At 46.8% G+C, this 19,520-nt stretch overlaps 1 protein-coding gene across 1 annotated transcript in view; it reads left to right on the forward strand.

Moving 5' to 3' along the window:
* The first annotated feature begins 3,528 nt into the window (after positions 1-3,528).
* P2RY6 (pyrimidinergic receptor P2Y6) overlaps positions 3,529-19,520 on the forward strand; it is a 125,761-nt gene continuing 109,769 nt past the window's right edge. The window contains exon 1 of the mRNA XM_083737041.1: positions 3,529-3,636. The gene's annotated coding sequence lies outside the window, so the exon portion shown is untranslated. The remainder of the gene's footprint in view (positions 3,637-19,520) is intronic.

Here is a 19,520-nt window from a genome sequence, read left to right on the forward strand (position 1 = left end):
GGAAAGCTCGTTCTTAGGACAGGCAGGAGGCGAGGGGCCCAGGAGAGTGTTGTCCATAAAATTGCTGGGATAACTCAGTTGGTAGAGCATGGGTCATGGGTTCGAGTCCCACATTGGGCAAAGAGATTCCTGCATTGCAGGGGATTGGACCAGATGACCCTTGTGTTTCTTCTCAACTCTTCTATGCTTCTTCTTCTTCTGTGATCACTCGTAATCGAGTAAGATCAGGGGTCAGCAAAGCTTTTCAGCAGGGGCCCGGTCCACTGTCCCTCAGACCTTGTGGGGGGCCGGATTATATTTTGGGGGGGAATGAACAAATTCCTATGCCCCATAAATCACCCAGAGAAGCATTTTAAACAAAAGCACACATTCTTCTCATGTAAAAACACCAGGCAGGCCCCACAAATAACCCAGAGATGCATTTTAAATAAAAGGACACATCTACTCATGCAAAAACACGCTGATTCCTGGACCGTCCGTGGGCCAGATTTAGAAGGCGATTGGGCCGGATCCAGCCCCTGGGCCTTAGTTTGCCTACCCATGAGTAAGATTGTCTTCCATGAACACAGTCTTAACAGTGAGTCCGTAAGTGACTGTGGAGGCCAATTCTGGACCCACACGTGTTTCCACAGTGGGGACATTGGTTTCCAGGCAGGAGTTGATCACAGTGAGGGTTTGCCAAGCGTGCCTTCCTCTTAGCGCGTTTCTCCCTTGTGTCCTGAGTTCGAGTGTCTTCAAAACCCATGGCACCTTTGGTAAAGACTTTTCTCCAATTGGAGCGCTCGCAGGTCAGTGTTTCCCAGTTGTCGGGGTTTATACTACATTTTCAAAGATATGCTCAGGACACAGAAACATCGTGGCCCCTTCTGTCCTGCAGTGGCCTGTGCCAGCATTCAACACAAGTGTAGCAACAAACTTCTACCTGGAGCTGGAAATGGCAGCAACTGGAACCCAGGCACTGAGAGTCAATCTGAAGACCAAACCCACCTGCCCTGAATTGGCCCGACTTGAGCTGCGTTGGTCAAGAAGCTCAAGTAGGGTGGTTATGCTGGGAAATGGGTATATTATCACAGCCTTCATCAACCTCTGACCCTACAGATGTTCTGGACTACAAGCGGTGAGTCTTGTATTGCAGGGGGTTAGACTGGATGACCCCCGGGGTCCCTTTCAACGCTACAGTTCCGCGATCCCATGTAATAATTCAGCAGCAATTCACTCTTGACAATTGCAATAAATCATTACTAAAAAGATAACCAATAAAAACAGCAGCAAAGTTACCATACACAAAAGGCCACCCAAATAGCCTCAGTAAAAAGATCCAGCTGAGCTTAGAAGCCAACTTGGGGCCCCCAATAAAATATTTGAAGGGGCTCCCCCCCCCAAAAAAAACCCCTTGATGGGCATTGCCATTCAAATGGTGTGTATGTGCCATGTCTAGAACTACACAACTTTGAAAAGACATCTGAGAACAGCCCTGTACCAGGAAGTTTTTAATGTTTGATGTTTTATTATGTTCTTATGTGTTGGAAGCCACCCAGGGTTGCTAGGACAACCCGTCAGATGGACGGAGTATTATTATTTATTTATTTATTTATTTATTTATTTTTATCACCATCATCATTATCATTATTATCAGTGCCATTTTCCTAGAAAAATAAGTGCTGGCTCTCAGGGGCAAAACCAGGCTTTATTTCACCCAGGTCAAAGACCCACTTTGGTACCCCACAACACACATTTGCATGCGCACACACGCACACACACGCATGCATGCAGGCTGTGAGCCTCAAGTGGCGACCCTCTGGGGCACAAAAAAAAACCTGCCAAAAACCTCTTGTAGCTACAACTCTGCAGTACTGACTATGAAGTTGTTACCGTAAGTGCCACACTTTTTAACAACAACAAAAAGATGTGCCATACTGCCTACTCTTCAGTACCCCCTGAAAAAAAGCACTGATTATTATTATTATGTGGGGAGGGGTTACCTGCCCCCCCATATATTATTCAAGCTGGCCCCTTGCCACTGAGCATAGGAGCCACCTCCTAGGGGCCGAAGGGATCTTCGCCAAACCCCCCCCCCCATTATAAAACATTTGAGGGGGCTGCCTTATGGGCATAGCCAGGATTTATGTTATTGGGGGCAAGCTTTATGTTGGGCGGGGGCAGAACCTAAGTTAGTTAAGTATTTTATTGGTTATAATTGAGGGGGGCAGCTGCCCAACTGCTTCCCTGGCTACGCCGATGAGCTGCCGTGCCCCCACCCCCACCGCCCCATAGCTGGCGGGCATTGCCATTCAAATAGTACCTGTGTAATGTGATCGATTATGCAGGGCTTACTTGAGGACCCCCCGCCCCCTAATATTTTATTCAAGTTGGCACCCTTGCAACTGACCTGTTGATGGCATTTTACCATTGGACCAGAAGTATTAACTTATGGTCTGTGTGTGTGGTTTGGGAGCTGCACGGTCAGGGGGAAAACAATGCTGTCCAGGGTTGTAAAGACTGCAGAGAGAATAATTGGGTGCACTCTTCCCACCTTAGAGCAAATCTATGCTTCCAGGTGCCATAAGAAAGCTGCAGAGATAGCGCAGGATAGTGCACACCCCAGAAATGATCTTTCACCTTCTGCCTTCTGGAAGAAGGTCCAGGGTTATAAAGACCAGGACTAGCCGCCTGAGAAACAGTTTCTACCCAAATGCGATTTTGGTTTTAAACGCAGTGTAAGGTAATCTCTGGGACACAAGTGGCGCTGTGGGTTAAACCACAGAGCCTAGGACTTGCCGATCAGAAGGTCGGCGGTTCGAATCCCCGCCATGGGGTGAGCTCCCGTTGTTCGGTCCCTGCTCCTGCCAACCTAGCAGTTTGAAAGCAGTCAAAGTGCAAGTAGATAAGTAGGTACCGCTCCGGCGGGAAGGTAAACGGCGTTTCCGTGCGCTGCTCTGGTTCGCCAGAAGCGGCTTAGTCATGCTGGCCACATGACCCGGAAGCTGTACGCCGGCTCCCTCGGCCAATGAAGCGAGATGAGCGCCGCAACCCCAGAGTCGTCCGCGACTGGACCTTATGGTCAGGGTTCCCTTTACCCTTTACCTTTAAGGTAGCCACTATGGGAGTATATTGTATTTAATTATGGAGTATCAGAGTTTTGAGGGAGTTAACTAGGCTGGGATAGCTGGCTTGTTGGCTTTTGAATATCTGATGTAATTTTTTTCAGTTTCGTTGTTCTGTATGGGACAATACAGATTATCCTATCCTAATTTAGGGAATTGTGGGTTGAAATTACCCCGCTTCTGAACTCATCCTCCTCCCCTTTTCCAAAGACGCGCGCCCCTGACATCCCAAAAGGGATGGAGATCAGGTTAGAGGTCCCCGGGATGGACGTGGAGCAGGTGTCAACGGAGGGTGGATGCGGCTGCAAGAGCGAGGCAGCAGCGGGAGCCTCCGATGGGGCGGGCTTGGAGGGCTGGCCCGGGGCGTGTCTGCCCTCCCTCCCCACCGCCTTCCCTGCTGTCCGCCCCGCGCGCCGCTTCCCGGAGCCAGAGCGCAGCGCAGGTTCCCACGCGCCGGCGAGGAGGCTGCCTCGCGCCTCCAGCCCGGAGAGAGAGAGACCCCTAGCCCGGAGGAAGAGGAGGACACGATCCGGTAAGGCTGCCTGGGAGAGAGGAGGGGAGCCGGACCTCGACTGGGGCTGCCTGCGTTTGCTTCAGCTGGAAACCCCCCATCCTCTTTGGAGAAGGGTCCCCAAAAACCTGGGGTTGGGGAAGGTTGGGTGGGTGGGTGCCTTTCTAGAGACGCCCTTTGGGGCTTCCCGGAGGTGCCTTCTGTGGTTCCAAGTCGCTTACAAACTGAGCGTCGAGTCTCCATAATTATAATTGATTGACTGATCTTTTTATTAGGCACCTAACTGCAGAAAAGCCTCTTAGACAAAATGAAGAGCCCAAAACGGCATTATTCTCGTTGCTTTGCGAAGAGAGAGACTTGGTGTCAGGACAGCTGCTGGGCTTGCAGAAGGCCCCGGGTTCAGTCCTGGAGATCTCCAGTTCTAAGAGGGTCAAGGGATGGGAGATAGCTCTGCCTGAGACCCTGAAGAGAGTAGATTGGCACCCCCAAGCTGGTCAAAAGGATGCAGGCTTCCTCTTATTGGTGGAGCACCTGCTCTGACTGCAGAACGTCTCAGGTTAAATGTCTGGCATCCACGGCTTCAGGGATCAGGCAGTAAGTAATGGGGGAAGACCACCCATCTGCCATGCTCCAGGTTGAGACCCTGGATAGCTGCAATCAGTCTAGAAGGCAGCTCCTTACATTCTGCGAACACCACAGCCCCTCCTGCCATTCTTGGATTCAATAGGCAAATGGTCTCACCTGGGCTTCCCATATCCCAGTTTGGCTGAACATCTGTCCAGCATCTCCCCTGAAAAGGGGAGCCACACTGGTGGGAATTGCCTCTCTCCCAGACCCCAAAGCCCTCCAGAATGAACCCTGCTAGACAAAACAGACCAACAGCCTCCTGACCTGGTTCGTCATAGGTTTTGGAAAGTCTTTTGGTTTTTTTTGTGGGGGTTTTTTTGCACAGAAATTTGATGCCACGGTTGCCAAATGAATTTAACAGCTCTAAAGCTGCATTGAAATGCCAAGCTATGTGATGTCAGAAAATCTGATTGCAAAGCCCCTATGTCTTTTTCTCTACTTGAAGGGAGAGGAGGGGAGAGAAGCTGTGGGGACCAGGGGGCTAACCCTTTCCCCTCCTGGCTACTATTAACTCTGGGTTTGGTTTGGTTTCAAGGCAGGTGTTGTTGTTGTTGTTGTTTAGTTGTTTAGTCGTGTCTGACTCTTCGTGACCCCCTGGACCAGAGCACGCCAGGCACTCCTGTCTTCCACTGCCTCCCGCAGTTTGGTCAAACTCATGTTTGTAGCTTTGAGAACACTGTCCAACCATCTCGTTCTCTGTCGTCCCCTTCCCCTTGTGCCCTCCATCTTGCCCAACATCAGGGTCTTTTCCAGGGAGTCTTCTCTTCTCATGAGGTGGCTAAAGTATTGGAGTTTCAGCTTCAGGATCTGTCCTTCCAGTGAGCACTCAGGGCTGATTTCCTTCAGAATGGATCGGTTTGATCTTCTTGCAGTCCATGGGACTCTCAAGAGTCTCCTCCAGCACCATAATTCAAAAGCATCCATTCTTTGGCGATCAGCCATCTTTATGGTCCAGCTCTCACTTCCATATATCACTACTGGGAAAACCATAGCTTTAACTATTCAGACCTTTGCTGGCAAGGTGATGTCTCTGCTTTTTAAGATGCTGTCTAGGTTTGTCATCGCTTTTCTCCCAAGAAGAAAAGCCTTAGCTTCAGGATCTGTCCTTCCAGTGAGCACTCAGGGCGTACCTGTTTCTTCCTTGCAGCTGGAAGGAAGGACTTGAGTTTGAGAATCAGGACAAGGAAAAGCGTTAAACTCTCCCACTCTCAAGGGGCCGGTCCTCATGCAATCCACACTGCTGCTTTCAAGCGAAGAAAAGGACATTGAGGGACCTATCTGTCCTCATATATAGATAGCATGCCTCTCTGAGCCTCTGGCTCAACATCCATCTCAAATCAATGCGTAGTCTGCGGAATGCCAAGGGGAGTCACCTTTGAGTTAACTTAATTGAGTTAAACTGTGGAACTTACTGCCACAGGAGGCAATGGTGGCCACCAACCTTCATGCCTGGGTTATACAAATACATGGAGGAGAGGGCCGTTGATGGCTCCTAGCTATAAGGCCTGCACTCTGCCACCACATGGAAGCAGCAATGCTTATGAACATCAGTTTCTGGGAACCACAAGAGGGGAGAGTTGCTCTCATGCTCAAAGCCTGCTTGTGGGTTTCCCTGGTCGGCCACTGTGAGAAGATTATACTGGATTAGATGGGCCATTTAGCACTCCTTATGCTCTTCCATGGAGTTTTCTTGGCAGGGATACTGGAGTGGCTTGCCGGTCTGTCTAGTTAAAGCTCTGGTTTTCCCTGTAGTGATGTATGGAAGTGAGAGCTGGACCATAAAGAAGGCTGATTGCCGAAGAATGGATGCTTTTGAATTCTGGTGCTGGAGGAGACTCTTGAGAGTCCCATGGACTGCAAGAAGATCAAACCGATCCATTCTGAAGGAAATCAGCCCTGAGTGCTCAATGGAATGACAGATCCTGAAGCTGAGGCTCCAAGACTTTGGCCACCTCATGAGAAGAGAAGACTCCCTGGAAAAGACCCTGGTGTTGGGAAAGATGGAGGGCGCAAGGAGAAGGGGATGACAGAGGATGAGATGGTTGGACAGTGTTCTCGAAGCTACAAACATGAGTCTGACCAAACTGCGGGAGGCAGTGGAAGACAGGAGTGCCTGGTGTGCTCCAGTCCAGGGGGACATGAAGAGTCGGACACGACTAAACAACAACAATGCCCTTCTGAGCCGTTAGTTTAGCAAAAGTTCTCTCTTCTCCAAACTCAAACACCGTTTGAAATAGGAGCTGAGTGGAATCAGAGTGCTGGGTTATCTAAGGATCGGTATATATGCCTTGTTTTCCTCTGCCTGGAAGTGGATATCATAACAGCCTCGGAGGCAGGGATGGAGGCCAACATATTTTTGAGAAGGGGGGGAGGAATTTATGGGGCCCAGTGACCTCTGAAGAGAGAAGAATTACAGAGTGTGGATGCCTGTTACTTAGCACCCACATAGGCATAACACAATCTATATAAGTTTGGAAGCGCTGGCATTTTGGACATTTAGAAGACGCCCCCCCCCCCCCCCCGTAGCGAAGATCCCTCATAATCCACTTAGTAAAACTTTTAGAGAACAGTGCTGTTTTTCTAGAACTCACCCTGAACACCTCCCTCGTTCTCTTAGAATTGCAGTGGTGCCACGGAGTTATGGGGGGGGGAGCCCTAGAAATAGATAGATATTGATAGATGATAGATAGAAGATGATAGATAGATATAGATAGATAGATAGATAGATAGATAGATAGAGAGAGAGAGAGAGAGATAGATAGATAGATAGATAGATAGATAGATAGATAGATAGATAGAGATAGATAGATAGATAGAGATAGATAGATAGATAGATGATAGATATAGATAGATAGATAGATGATAGATAGATAGATAGATAGATAGATAGATAGATAGATATAGATAGATAGATATAGAGATGATAGATAGAGATAGATAGATAGATGATAGATAGATAGATAGATAGATAGATAGATAGATAGATAGATAGATAGAGATAGATAGATAGATGATAGATAGAGAGAGATAGAGATAGATGATAGATAGATAGATAGATGATAGATAGATAGATAGATGATAGATAGATAGATGATAGATAGATATAGATAGATAGATAGATAGATAGATAGATAGATAGATATAGATAGATATAGATAGATGATAGATATAGATAGATAGATAGATAGATAGATAGATAGATAGATAGAGATAGATAGATAGATAGATGATAGATATAGATAGATAGATAGATGATAGATAGATATAGATAGATAGATAGATAGATAGATAGATAGATAGATAGATGATAGATAGATAGATAGATAGATAGATAGATAGATAGATAGATAGATAGATAGATAGATATAGATGATAGATAGATAGATAGATAGATAGATAGATAGATAGATAGATAGATAGATACATGATAGATAGATAAAGGTAAAGGGACCCTTGACCATTAGGTCCACTCGTGGCTGACTCTCAGGTTGCGGTGCTCATCTCGCTTTATTGGCCAAGGGAGCCGGCGTACAGCTTCCGGGTCATGTGGCCAGTATGACTAAGCCGCTTCTGGCAAACCAGAGCAGCGCACGGAAATGCCGTTTACCTTCCCGCCAGAGTGGTGCCTATTTATCTACTTGCACTTTGACGTGCTTTCGAACTGCTAGGTTGGCAGGAGCTGGGACCGAGCAACGGGAGCTCACCCCGTCTCAGGGATTCGAACCGCCGACCTTCTGATCGGCAAGTCCTAGGCTCTGTGGTTTAACCCACAGCGCCACCCGCGTCCCTCAGATAGATAGATAGATAGATAGATAGATAGATAGATAGATGATAGATAGATAGATAGATGATAGATAGATAGATAGATGATTGATAGATAGATAGATAGATAGATAGATAGATAGAGAGAGAGAGAGAGAGAGAGAGATAGATTAAAAGTATCTCAGTGCTTTGGCAGTATTGCTTAGTTCAGGAAAGCAACAAAACGGGAATGGAAGTTTGGGAAATTATGCTAGCATGCCTTGACAGTGGGACAATCATACTCCATTCAGACTGGAACTTTGAGTTCACCCACTGAAAGGGATTTGCAATGGATTTGGGAAACACCAAGGTTTTCAGACAGCATGTTTTTTAGTATATGCAATATACATAAATTGGACGCTGCTTCTAATAACCTGAAAATAGGACTAGGCGTGGAGATACAAAAACAAATCCCATCACTATTCTCTAAATGCATCTTCCATCTCAATACAGCATTTATGTTCTGTAAAAGAATACGAACAACATTAGCAAAACAGCAACCCAAAAACAAACTGTTCAGTTTATACACGCAGCCTCCCATAGATGCTAACTCCCTGGGGCCCTGGGTGTCCAAGCACCCACAAAATTCCCCATGAAGGGGCCGGGCACCCACACATTTTGGTGCCAGCGCCATGCACGCTGGATGGCACCCAAGATCCTGGGCACTAACAGTTATGTGGCCAAGTTGGCATTCCTGCACTCTCCACAGCCCCGTGAATCATAATCGTTCACTCTGTTTGGATCATTAAAACACACATACACATATGTGTCTGTGGTTTTATGCTTGCTTTACCGTGTGTGTGTGTGTGTGTGTGTGTGTGTGGTTTTTTTAGAATGAATTCTTGCACTTGGCAGAAGAGCTGTGTTGCAAAATTCGGGGAAGTGCAATTTTGGAAGGAGGGTTACATTCTGGTTTGCGTCTTATTCTGGAAAGTGCAATTTAGTGTGAACTGAATGAAATTTCCTCCCCGTATCCCTCCATCTCCGGTTGCCCTCTCCCTGGGCTGACCTGGGGGAGCTCAGTCGATCACGAGACTCTCAAATGGATGGAAAGCCCAAGACTCTTAATCTCAAGGTTGTGGGTTCGAGTCCCATGTTGGGTGAATGATTTCTGCGTGGCAGGGGGTTGAGATAGATGATTGTCGTGGTCCCTTCCAACTCGTACAATTCCATGATTCCCCTCCCTCCCTCGGATTCCTGCTTTCCCTGCCTCTTCTGCATCTCCTCTGCCTCCTCCTTTCAACTCTCTTCTCAAGCAAAGCTTTATTTCGCACTTCCATTAGCATTCCTCTGGCTGCTTCTCCATCTCAGAAAGGACTTTCTCTCTTTTCTCTTTCGAGCAATCCTTGACCAGCGCAATATTGATGTGAAATTGATGCATTAGTACAGGGGTCGGCAACCTAAGGCCCATGGGGGTTATTTAACTGGCCCATAATAATAATAATAATTTATTATTTATACCCCGCCCATCTGGCTTGGTTTCCCCAGCCACTCTGGGCAGCTTCCAACAAAGGATTAAAATACAGTAGTCTGTTAAACATTAAAAGCTTCCCTAAGCAGGGCTGCCTTCAGATGTCTTCTAAAAGTCTGGTGGTGGTTGTTCTCTTTGACATCTGGTGGAAGGGCGTTCCACAGGGCAGGTGCCACCACCGAGAAGGCCCTCTGCCTGGTTCCCTGTAGCTTGGCATTAGGTCCAGTCGCAGACAACTCTAGGGTTGCGGCGCTCATCTCGCTTTACTGGCCGAGGGAGCCAGCATACAGCTTCCAGGTCATGTGGCTAGTATGACTAAGCTGCTTCTGGCGAACCAGAGCAGCACACGGAAACGCTGTTTACCTTCCCACCGGAGCGGTACCTATTTATCTACTTGCCCTGGCGTGCTTTTGAACTGCTAGGTTGGCAGGAGCAGGGACCGAGCAACGGGAGCTCACCCCGTCACAGGGATTCAAACCGCCGACCTTCTGATCGGCAAGTCCTAGGCTCTGTGGTTTAACCCACAGCGCCACCCGCGTCCCTTATAAGGGAACTTACCAGGAATGTAATACTGAGAGGCTTAAACAAGCCTGCAACCAGCTATCTGCTGTGCGTTTAAAAGGGGAATGTGAAACTCTGCTAAGTTATAGAAATTGCAAGCGCAAGTTGTTGTTGTTATTATTATTATTATTATTATTATTATTATTAAACAATATATCCTCTCCTGCCTCTCTGAACAGGAAGCACAAAGGGGGTCCCTTCCATGCAACCCTGTTCACGTTCCCAAAATTTGCTTTGGGGTGGGGTCAGGAGACACACACCCCTCCAGGACAGTAGGCAGGGATGGAAGGAGAGATTGTTCTGTCTGGGAAGAAGAAATGCTTTCACGGGCGGAACTATCTGCTTAGTGCTGCACTGAATTCCACCCTGTATTTATTTACATTCCTTACCCTTCCTCCGAAAGTTGCTCAGGGCTATCACCTTGGGTCAGTCACAGTTTCTCAGCCTAACCTGCCTCGCAAGGTTGTTGTAAGGATAAAGTAGAGACAGGGAGAAAGGATGCTGCCACTCTGAGCTCCTTGGCGGACAGTTGGGATAGAAACGTAATAACAACTAATAAATATACACATCAATAATTAAACAAAACTATGAAAACTTTTAAAAAAACCAGTTAAAACGTCTAAAATATTATTATTGATAATAATAAAAATTATTTGCAGCTGTCCTATAAGATTGGGCTTCCAACACGTGGATAAAAATTAAAAGGTTTGGCAATAAACATCAGCATATATGAATAATTCAGTTCCAACAATTCAGTGAATAGGTACGATTCGAACGATTTAGCAGCTCGTTAAGTTTTAATTGTACAACAGATTGACGCCAGTATTGTCAAATATTAACACATAAGTTCTCCAAGGTATAAATTGATCTGCAGGGATCTAGAGGGCTGCATAAATAACAGCAAAATGCACAACACTAATACAAAATTATAAGCTATTCTTCCTTTCTTTCCTGCCTAAATTCACTGTGCGGTAAAAATCACCCATACCCACCTGTTCCCTGCCTGGTGGTAGGAGCTGAGTCGATGACTTTAAAGGGATTGTGTCCACTAATTGTTAGTGGGACCCAAGGGGGAAGAAATGTTGAAAAGGATCGTTCGGCAGAATGTGTGCAAATACTTAAAAGTGCAGGTATCTGGTGGGTTCAGATTCCTAAGCTGTGCTGGGAAGAGCTTTGTTTACGCAATTGTGTGTTAACCCTCATTGATCTGTGCACAGAGGAAGGCCTTTCCCCTCCTTTTCATAAGATATGTCTAATGGTTTCTTTGCTGCTGCTATTTGGGTGTAGCCCAGAGCTGGAAATAGCCAAGAAGGGGAAAGGAAAGAAGGTTTAGAAGCCTATTACTTTTCGAAGAAATCAACCGGGGCCTGGAGGGGCTAATTGGTAGATGTTTTCAATTAAGTCTATTCATCATAAATACCGCTTGTTGTGGGGCGAACAAACAAACAAGGGTGGGTCCTTTGCCTGCACGTCCCATTTGTGGCTTCCCAGAAGCTTCTGTTGCAAGTGGGATGCTTAGCTCGGCAGACCTGTTAATGTCTTTGAGCGGATTCCCTGATTCTTGTCTAAAGCCGTCCTGTCTTAAAAGCCGTTCGATGTGGGAGCCACGTCTTTAAAAGCTACGTGCAGGTTCTTGCAGATATACGAACTGTGATGTCTCGGTCTGGAGCGAGCAGCAATAAATCACACCAATGAGTCGGAGTTAACTCTTTGTTCGCAAAACAGGATCTGCACAGGCGTCAGGGTTTGGTTCAGAAGCAGGTCAGTACCAAGAAACAGATTCAGTTGTCAATGAAGCAGACCCTCCAACATTTCTCCGATGAAAATAGGGATTTCCTAAATAATAATAATAATAATAATAATAATAATAATAATACTCTGCCCACCTGACTGGGTTGCCCCAGCCACTCTAGGCGGCTTCCAACATATATAAAAACATCATAAAACATAAAACATTAAAAACCTTTCCTATTCAGTGCTGCCTTCAGATGTCTTCTAAAAGTTGTATAGCTACTTATCTCCTTGGTTCTTGGGATCGCATAACTCCATACCCTCCAACATTTCTCTGACGAGAAGGAGGACATCTTAAAGAAAAGCGGAACGTTCCAGGATCAAATCAGAAACCAGGATAGCTTCTGTAAATTTGGGATTGCCCCTGGAAAATAGGGGCACTTGGAGGGTCTGTTAAAGTGATTATTTCTTCAAGGCAATGCCTTGAATACAACTCAGCAACCCTTTAACCAGTAGGTCTTGCCCAGACATCCCCAAACTCAGCCCGCCAGATGTTTTGGGACTACAACTCCCATCATCCCTAGCTAACAGGGATGATGGGAATTGTAGTCCCAAAACATCTGGAGGGCCGAGTTTGGGGATGCCTGGTCTTGCCACTCTAGAGCAGTTGCCAGAAATGAAGGTGCCTTCCTTCCACCCTTTCGAAGGCTCTTCCACTGGCAGATGTTTCCCAAGCACACCTTTGGCATCTGTTCTGCTGTCCTCGTTATTCTGTGCGTTCTTGGAGACCAGGAGGGATGGGAGATTGTCACAGCAGGAGAGGGAGACTCCCAGGATTCTTCGGCGGTCTCTTAACCACACCCTCCTCTGCTTCAGCCTCAGCATCTGAACTGCTCCCTGTCACAGCTTCCTCCTGCTCACGAAATCCTGTTGCCCCTTCAGCCCCCATCACCTCCTTCCAATCTTCTCCCTCTGACCTGCTGTTGTCCAGTCAGTCCCTTACAAAAGGCCTATTATGATTTACAGTGGTACCCTGGGTTAAGTACTTTATTCGTTCTGGAGGTCCATTCTTAACCTGAAACTGTTCTTAACCTGAAGCACCACTTTAGCTAATGGGGCCTCTTGCTGCTGCTGCTGTGGCGCCGGAGCACGATTTCTGTTCTCATCCTGAAGTAAAGTTCTTAACCTGAGGTACTATTTCTGGGTTAGCGGAGTCTGTAACCTAAAGCGTATGTAACCTGAAGCATATGTAACCCGAGGTACCACTTTATTATAATAATTTGTTATTTATACCCCACGCATCTGGCTGGGTTTCTTGGTGGATCCCAACAGAATATTATTAATAATAAAGCAGCGATAAAACATCAAACATTAAAAACTTCTCTAAACAGAGCTGCCTTCAGATGTCTTCTAAAAGTCAGTTGTTTATTTCCTTGACATCTGATGGGAGGGCGTTCCACAGGGCAGGTGCCACTACTGAGAAGGCCCTCTGCCTGGTTCCCTGTAACCTCACTTCTTGCATTGAGGGAACTGCCATAAGGCCCTCGGAGCTGGACCTCAGTGTCCGGGCTGAACGATGGGGATGGAGACGCTCCTTCAGGTATACTGGGCCGAGGCCATTTAGGGCTTTAAAGGTCAACACCAACACTTTGAATTGTGCTCGGAAATGTACTGGGAACCAATGTAGGTCTTTCAGGACCGGTGTTATATGGTCTTGGCGGCCACTCCTAGTCACCAGTCTAGCTGCCGCATTCTGGATTAGTTGTAGTTTCCATGTCACCTTCAAAGGTAGCCCCACGTAGAGTGCATTGCAGTAGTCCAAGCGGGAGATAACTAGAGCATGCACCACTTTGGCGAGACAGTCCGCGGGCAGGTAGGGTCTCAGCCTGCATATCAGATGGAGCTGGTAGACAGCTGCCCTGGATACAGAATGAGCACAGCAGTTCATCTCTGACAGGTCTTTCCCCCATGAAGCCTCCCTACCGCTGGCCATGTCTCTTTCTCTCCAGGATGTTTCCCAACCAATTAGAGACTGCGCCTGCATTTCTGCCTTTGCTCCTCTCACTTCATACCTCCGCCATGGACCACTTGAAAACTGCTGGAGGTCTGGGTGGACCACTTAATGATTTTTCTTCCTGTAAGAAGCTGGAACGTGTGCAGAGGAGGGTGACCAAGATGCTCAAGGGTCTGTTAACCAAGTGGAGTTAGGAGCTGGGGATGTTTATCCTGGAGAACAGGAGATATGATAGCCATCTTCAAAAATCTGATGGGCTGCCCTGCGGAAGATGGAGCAAGCTTGTTTTCTGCTGCTCAAACCAATGGATTCAAGTTAGGAGGAAGGAGATTCCGACTCAAAATCAGGAAGAACTTAAGATAACAGAAATTAAATGTGCCTTTGGCTTGTTTGTAATGTTTAGAAAAATTGATTTTTTACTTCTGTTGTCTAGGCATCTTGTCCAACCTCCTGCAATGCAGGAATCTCAGCTAAAGCATCCACTTTCAAATACAGTGGTACCTTGGTTCTCAAACACCTTGGTACTCAAACAACTTGGAACCCAAACACTGCAAACCTGGAAGTAATTGTTCCAGTTTGCGAACCTTTTTCGGAAGCCAAACATGCTCCGTTTTGAGTGTTACACTTCCATTTTGAGTGCCACACTTCTGTTTTGAGTGTTACGCTGAGGTCTGTCTGTTTTTGCTATTTATTTTGCGTTTTCGTTTTCGCAGCTCTTTTCGTTTTGTTTTTGTGACTGTGTGGAACCCAGTTCAGCTATTGATTGATTGATTGACGGCAGTTCATTGTTTATTGCTTTCATTTTATGGTTCAGTGGTCTCGTTCGATGGTAAAATTCATGTCAAATTGCTGTTTTAGGGGTTGTTTTTAAAAGTCTGGAACAGATTAATCCATTTTGCATTACTTTCTATGGGAAAGTGTGCCTTGGTTTTGGAACGCTTTGGTTTTGGAACGGACTTCCGGAACGCATTAAGTTTGAGAACCAAGGTACCACTGTAGCTCTTACTGTCAGAAATTTCTTCCTGATGAAACCCTTAAAAATGGGCTGGCCAGTGGGTGGGGGTGACTCCAGTGGGCTGCCCCTCCCTGGGCGGCGGCGGGAACACTCCACCACTGTCTGTGAGAATGGGGCTGGGCAAGGTGGAAACTGCTCTCATCATGCAGGTTTGCCTTATGTTCTTAAGGAGTTTGTAGAACAGGGCTTTAGGCAGAAAGGAAATCCTGGTCTACACACTGTGTGTTCTGTTTCCCAGAAAGAATGTTGAGAATTAAAAGGCAGCTGGAAGTCAGCAAGTAATTAAAATTCTTCCGGGGGTGAAAGTTATGGGTAATAAAAAGGCTCTTTAAGTCCAGCGGAGCAGGCAGGCCCGGCGTCAACCCTTGGGGCGTGAAAGTCGAACCCTGGCAAATTTTAAATGGGCAGCGAGGGACGGAGAGGCGTCAATCAACCCTCGGAGAGTTTGCTACTTCTGTGTTGCAGGTGTCGCTTCAGCTATCCGCATGGCGTTCCCTCAGATGCCGCCCGGAAAAGTGCACTCATCGGAGCGCAAAGTAACGAGGCTCTGATGTCGCTCCTTCAAGCTTTAATTGATTAAATTGCTGCAATTAATCAACTGGGGTTTGATTGCAAGTTCAGGTCTGATTAAGGACTTGGCCGATGACAAGCAAAGACTCGGGGGGAGTGTTTCCTAAATTTCCAGTACCTAAGGTACAGAGATGCCCCCCCTTGAATTAAAAGTGGGAGGGTACTTTTGAGCCATTCGGGGCCATCATTGTTGTTGTTGTTTAGTCGTTTAGTCATGTCTGACTCTTTGTGACCCCCTGGACCAGAGCACGCCAGGCACTCCTGTCTTCCACTGCCTCCCACAGTTTGGTCAAACTCATGTTGGCAGCCTCGAGAACACTATCCCACCATCTCGTCCTCTGTCGTCCCCTTCTCCTTGTGCCCTCCATCCAGTGAGCCCTCAGGGCTGATTTCCTTCAGATTGGAGAGGTTTGATCTTCTTGCAGTCCATGGGACTCTCAAGAGTCTCCTCCAGCACCAGAATTCAAAAGCATCCATTCTTTGGCGATCAGCCTTCTTTGTGGTCCAGCTCTCACTTCCATACATCACTACTGGGAAAACCAGATCTTTTACTATACGGACCTTTGTAGGATGCTGTCTAGGTTTGTCATTGCTTTTCTCCCAAGAAGCAGGCGTCTTTTAATTTCGTGGCTGCTGTCACCATCTGCAGTGATCATGGAGCCCAAATAAGTAAAATCTCTCACTGCCTCCATTTCTTCCCTTTCTATTTGCCAGGAGGTGATGGGCCCAGTGGCCATGATCTTCATTTTTTTGATGTCTGGATAAATAATAATATTTATTTATTTATTTATTTATTTATTTATTTATTTATATCCCGCCAATCTGGCTGAATTTCCCCAGCCACTCTGGGCGGCTCCCAATCGAGTGTTAAAAACAATACAGCATTCAATATTAAAAACTTCCCTAAACAGGGCTGCCTGGCTGAAATCCTACCGAAATCTGAATGGAGATATTGAGGGGGGGGGCACAGGCCTGTGTAAAAGGTTGCTGGTGGTTTTCGAAAGATATACAGAAGGTCCTAAATTTAATCTCCAGTAGCATCTCCAAGTAGAAAGACTCCTATCTGAAACCTCAGAGTCACTGCCAGTCGGGACAGAAGATTCGGCTACTTGTACCAATGCCATCACCTTCCTATGTCCCCGAAATTGATGCAGCTGGTCTTGTTTTGAGTGGGAGAACTGGGGGTTAGGTAATATTTCAAAATCACCCATTCCAGTGGATGTTGGGCGAAATTCACCGGGTGAGTTTCCATGAGGGATATTTTTTTAAAAAATGCAAACCTGATGTGCAGAACTGAACTCAGATTGGAAAGATGCAAATCGGGAGAGATTTGCACTCTGCTGGTTGCTCTCCAATCCCTCCCGATCCTAGTCCTTTGCCCTCCTTGCTCCCGTGGGGTCTGTCAAGGCTGCAGCGCCGACAGTGGAGGCCACAGCTGGCAGAGTTTCCCCTCTCGGGATCTAGACTCCAGACATAACAAACCGTTCCTTTTCAGCCACCCTGTCGAGTGGCCAATCTCCCTCACATTCCTCCCTCTCTGGCATCATCTAGCACCTCCTGGCTTCAAGGTCTGTGGCGTTTTCTTCAGAGCGGTTCTCCCACCAGCCCCTTGCTCTTTCGGTTCCTTCTCACCTCTGCCCATCCCTGGCCCCCACTGCAAATGCTTCCTATTTTTGCCTGCGGTTTTTTGCCATAATGTACGCAAGCTTGCAAAGCAGTTTCTGTGGGAATGTTCCGAGTAGCAGGAGACGATATATTGTTTATTCATATCCTCCCTAACTTGCGCTAGCAAGTTCCTTTACTTGGCAGAGATACATTCCCCTTTTTACATGCACATCAAATGTCTGGTTGCAGACTCGTGTGAGCCTCTCACTACAGTGGACCCTCTAGTTACGTACCACTCTGGATATGTAACTTTCGGGTTCTGAATGTGGCAAACCTGGAAGTGTATACTTCCGGGTTTCACCGAGCACACATGTGCAGAATCGCTCTGTGCGCTGTGTGCATGCACAGAAGTGCTCAATTGCACCATGCGCATGTGCAGAAGCGGCACCTCTGCCTACTGACTTTTCAGGTTGTGGACAGACCCCCGGAATGAATTTAATTCGTATCCAGAGGGTCCACTGTATTATACAGTTCAGTCTGTCTCAGATTGAATTGTATGTTCCTGGTACGTTTCCTTGTAAAGGTAAAGGGACCAGTTGTGACCGACTCTGGGGTTTCGGCGCTCATCTTGCTTTATTGGCCAAGGGAGCCGGCGTACAGCTTCCGGGTCATGTGGCCAGCATGACTAAGCCACTTCTGGCAAACCAGAGCAGTGCATGGAAACACCGTTTACCTTCCCATCGGAGTGGTACCTATTTATCTACTTGCACTTTGACGTGCTTTCGAACTGCTAGGTTGGCAGGAGCAGGGACCAAGCAATGGGAGCTCACCCCATCGCGGGGATTCAAACCGCCGACCTTCTGATCGGCAAGTCCTAGGCTCAGTGGTTTAACCCACAGCGCCACCCGGGTCCCTAAGTTTCCTTGAGTCCCTCTTAAAAGAATAAAGACGCCACAATCTTATTCAAAGTCAATAAAAAAAGTTTACTCACATCAGTTCACAGTTGGATTCCTGAAGGCAGACTTAGTTACAAATATGTGCATGTGGATCTACCCCATTTGGGGGAATAATCCCAGGGCTTCTGCTAGCTGAGAGCTAGCAGAGCAGTCTTAGCTAAAAGCTGGTCAAACGAAGAAGGAAGTCAAAAAATGAGGAGGGTGCTGCGTGATTCGTACTTTTGTTACCTGGGCAGGTTAGGTCACGCCCACCTTCTATCACATGCGAAAGGAAGGATGCTCCAGCCAGGAGGAACAGGAAGTTTCAACTGGCTGGACCAAACATTCCCTCGCATGTCTTCTCCAGCATTACATGGAATGTTGTACAGTGGTACCTCGGGTTAAGTACTTAATTCATTCCGGAGGTCCGTTCTTAACCTGAAACTGTTCTTAACCTGAGGTACCACTTTAGCTAATGGGGCCTCCCGCTGCCGCTGCATAATTTCTGTTCTCATCCTGAAGCAAAGTTCTTAACCTGAGGTTAAGAACTAACTATTTCCGGGTTAGCGGAGTCTGTAACCTGAAGCGTCTGTAACCCGAGGTACCACTGTACTTGACTGCCTTTCATGGATCACTTCCCACATTTCCCCCAAACATCATAATTTTTTGCCTGCTCTTTTTCACTAATAACTCCATCCTTATGCACTCTCCACCCAAACAGATTCTGAGCATCATCTGGTTCAACCCCCTCCAATGCAGGAATATGCAGCTGTCCCGTATGGGGATCAAACCTGCAACCTTGGTGTATCAGCAACCCGCTCTAACCGACTGAGCTACAGAGGCACCAAAAGCGTACAAAAGGATGGCTGTTTCTGTTTGCCTATTGCTTTGGACTATGCCCATTTGGCTTGCCTTTGATTGTGAACTACCATACTTTCCGCTCTATAAGACACACCAGACCACAAGACGCACCTAGTTTTTGGAGGAGGAAAACAAGAAAAAAAATATTCTGAATCTCAGAAGCCAGATCAGCAAGAGGGGTCTTTGCACAGTGAAAGCAGCAATCCCTCTTGCTGTTCTGGCTTCTGGGATAGCTGCGCAGCCTGCATTCGCTCCATAAGACGCACACACATTTCCCCTTACTTTTTAGGAGGGAAAAAGTGTGTCTTATAGAGCAAAAAATACGGTAAATGAAATTGCTCCTCCCTCCTTACATGTGTCTCTTGCATCTCCCCCCCCCCCCTTCTATGCAGCCAATAGCAAGCTGAGGGAGGCGGTGATTTGCATCGTCAGGAAATCACGGCAGAAGCAAACGTTTAAATGTCCCCAAATCTCTGCACCAAATTCCAATGAAATGGAATTTAGTTGAAAAACAATCAAATCATTTAGTTTAAAAACAATGGAACCAGGAGATCATTATTATTTTTTAATTGATTGATTTGGGTTTTCAGATTAAAGTTTTACAATCACATATCCAACATACAACATAAAAACTAGATTCCAAAGAATCTCCTGGACTGTGGGTCCTGTTGTTGATCATTTTCTCCTGCGTCTTTAATCATAATCCAAATATTT

The sequence above is a fragment of the Podarcis gaigeae genome, assembly GCF_964106915.1.
Source record: "Podarcis gaigeae genome assembly, chromosome: 4".
In the NCBI taxonomy this organism is placed as follows: domain Eukaryota; kingdom Metazoa; phylum Chordata; class Lepidosauria; order Squamata; family Lacertidae; genus Podarcis; species Podarcis gaigeae.